Source organism: Pelodiscus sinensis, chromosome 2 (genome assembly GCF_049634645.1).
Source record: "Pelodiscus sinensis isolate JC-2024 chromosome 2, ASM4963464v1, whole genome shotgun sequence".
Classification (NCBI taxonomy): Eukaryota; Metazoa; Chordata; order Testudines; family Trionychidae; genus Pelodiscus; species Pelodiscus sinensis.
This window is the reverse complement of record NC_134712.1, coordinates 158,787,300-158,790,798: the sequence shown is the minus strand read 5'-3', so window position 1 is coordinate 158,790,798 and position 3,499 is coordinate 158,787,300.

Below are 3,499 nucleotides of genomic sequence, written 5' to 3'. Positions count from 1 at the left end.
AAGCAATGAAAGGTTTTAATGTTTTGAAAACTTGTTCAAAAATCCTTTCAACTTTTACATAATTTTTTTTTGTGCCAGAGGAGAACAAAGTTTCCCATGCCGAATACCATAGTCAATATTGGGAATAAAACATGGCAAGTGAAAAAAAAAAGTCTCCTGAGCTTCAGAAAAGGTGGTCAGCTACTCCCAAGCACAATATTGACTAATAACATTCCATATAGTCATCCAATTTTAGTTCAAACAAATATATATTGATTCCACCACTTCAGCAGGAAGTTCATTCCACTTCTGTAAAATATTTTTTCTTATGCATTTTTCCCTTTAACTTAGATTTATGGGGTGAATTCCTGGCTCCACTGAACACAATGGCAAAATTCCTATTGATATAGTGGGGCCAGGAATTCAGCATATCCTCTATTCCTGGTCTAGCCAATATGCTCAATAAGCTAATTAAACAGCCCATAGCATATGCCTCCCCACAGCATATGCAGCTTGTGTATAATCATCTTTAACATGAATATAGTTTAATTCATATCAAAGGGACCCTCCTATGATGCTCATGGGTCCATACACATACCTAGAACGGAAATGGATCCCAACACACTAGCCAAACATAAACAGTCAAAATATATTTTCCCATAGGATGAAGCACGAATACTGAATGATGTCATGCATGTGTACCAATTTAAAGTAGCAATTTAAGAATGCTATATCTAACTGCAACTTTAGACACATTAGTAATAAGTAGTAAATTGCAGTTTCTTGGTCCAAATGCCTTAACCTACTATTTGAGGGAGCTTTCTGGATTGTTTCCCTTAGAAAGAGAAATCCACTTCCTTGACACTACAATACTATAAAATGATGGGCAAATTTCCACCACCCTATACTGGAAATCTACCAACTGCTACACTTACTTTCATGACTCTAGCTTCCATCCTAGACACATTTCCCAATCTATTGTATACAGCTAAGCCCTAAAATATAACCATATTTGCTCCAATCCCAGAGACAGAGACAAACACCTAGAGAATCTATATAGAGCATTCTTAAAACTGAATGAACATTCTTGCCCACCTGTAGAAGTGAAAAAACAGATTGACTGAGCCAAAAAAGTACCCAGACATGAACTACTTCAAGACAGGCCCAGAAGATAAAACAACAGAATTCCACTTATCTCCTACAGTCCACAACTTAAACACTTCCAACGCATTATCAACAATCTACAACCTATCCTAGAAAATGACCCCTCACTCTCAGAGGCCTTGTGGGAAAGGCCAATTTTCGCTTACAGACAACCCCTAGCTTCAAACAAATTCTTTCCAATAACCACGCAACACACCTCCATCATAATCATCCAGGAACTTATCCCTGCCATCAGCCCCAGTGCCAACTCTGCGCACACATCTATATAAGCGATTTCATCACTGGACCCAATGACATCAACCACCAAATCAAAGTCTCATTTAACTCACATCCACTAATGTGATCTATATGCCATCAAATGCCAGCAATGCCCCAATGCAATGTATATTGACCAAACTGGACAATCTCTACGGGAACAAATTAATGGACACAAATCAGATATTCGAAAAGGCAATACACAAAAACCTGTTGGAGAACACTTTAATCTTCCTGGACACTCATTAATGGATCTCCAAGTCACCATTTTGTTTCCGACCAATTCTATAATCCAAATGCACAGAGAAGGATTGGAACTTAATTTCATTCATAAGTTTAATTCTCATGCAAATGGTCAGAACTGGGATATAGGGTGGCTCACTATCTTCCGTCTTTTAATGACATAACTGACCAACCAAACAATTGAGGTGCTAATGGTTCTTAACAGCCTCTTGTAACTATTTGAACTATCTACTCACTGTCTCTCTTTTTTCCTCCCCACCCCCTTCGTTCCCTTATTTATTCTTAGATCTGGACTTATTATACTCCGGTCATCTGAAGAAGTGGATTTTGCTCATGAAAGCTCCTGTTACCATCTACATGTTTAGTTAGTCTTTAAGGTGCTACGAAGACTATTTGTTGTTTTTTAAGTTTTTTTCTTAGAAAGAAAACTCATTAGGTAACAGGTATATTCTTTGGCACAATCCTATTTATTTAGAAAGAAGGTACACCAAGTCCTACAAAAATAGCAGGTAATTTCCTAGATCACAATTTCCAAGTCCACCTTTCTAGCTAGTTCTATGCCCCAATAAGCTCTCCTTTTGCTCCTTCAAGGCCTAATTCCTGAATGCCTATCACTGCCTGCTTACCTTCTGGTTGCTCTGGGCCTCTGACATACATTCAAACACATACTGCTGCAACCAGTCCATGCCCCATCCATTCAATTTGGAATCAGCCTCAGAGAAACCTCAGCCCAGAGGCCAACCTCTGCTTAGGCCTTGCATGAAACATAGTGACTTGAGTGGTGTCCATTTTTTTCTAGCTATCCATTCCATTAAGGAATTCAATAGCTTCTTCTGGATGGCTGAATGAATGGGAGCTGGCATGCCCATCAGCTTTAATAAGGTCTGCAATTGCTTATAGATCAAATGCTTCCAACATACCTGAGGTTTAACACTAGACTTCAGAATTAAAATACCTACCCTGAGAAACAATGACCAGAATTTGCACTCAGTTATAGCATTGTAGATCTTGAATAAGTCCATTTAAGTGAAATTTGTACAAAACAGCATGCAGTACATATAATGTGGACACAGTCGGGCCTTTACCACGAACCACAACCCAAGGGCACTATGCTGCACTGCTTCTTGAGCTGACGTAATTCTGATAACTACCATCTGTAATTTGGGTCCCCCTTTGGAGCACAGGGAATATCTACAATCAAGTCTTTACCTGGATGAAACAATTTCCTAGTGGGTTTCCTCCGCTCATCCCCTGTCCTATTATGCCCACTTACATGGGTGGAGAGCACAAAGGCCCCTTGAAGGCTCTTTTTTCCTCCCAGTCCAAGGTCAGAACCTAGCCTTGTGTGTATAAAGTCGATTGCAAGATAATAAACACAATTGAGATAGTTAATTTACTGCTAAGAGAATATATGCACAAAAAGATTTATAAGGAATCAAACTAAGCAGAACAGGACATTGCAGATACACAAATTTAAATCCAGCATCTCCATTTACTTTAGTTTATTTTCCTACAATTTACACCTGAGTAAATTAGGTTAGAATTTGAATAGATCTATGTATTACTTATACACCTCAATATTATATTAAAATTGGACAAAGTTCAGAGAAGGGTAACAAAATATATTAGGGATATGGAATGGCTTCCGTATAAGGACCAAATAGAAAGATTGTGATTGTTAATTTGACAAAAGAGATAACTAAGGGGAGGGAAGGGAATATAATAAAGGCCTTGAAAATCATGAATGCTATGGCGAAAAATGAATAAGGATGTGTTCTTTACCTCTTCATGTAACACATGATCCAGGATCACTCAATTAATCTATCAGCTGCTGGTTTAACTCAAAAATAAGGAAATA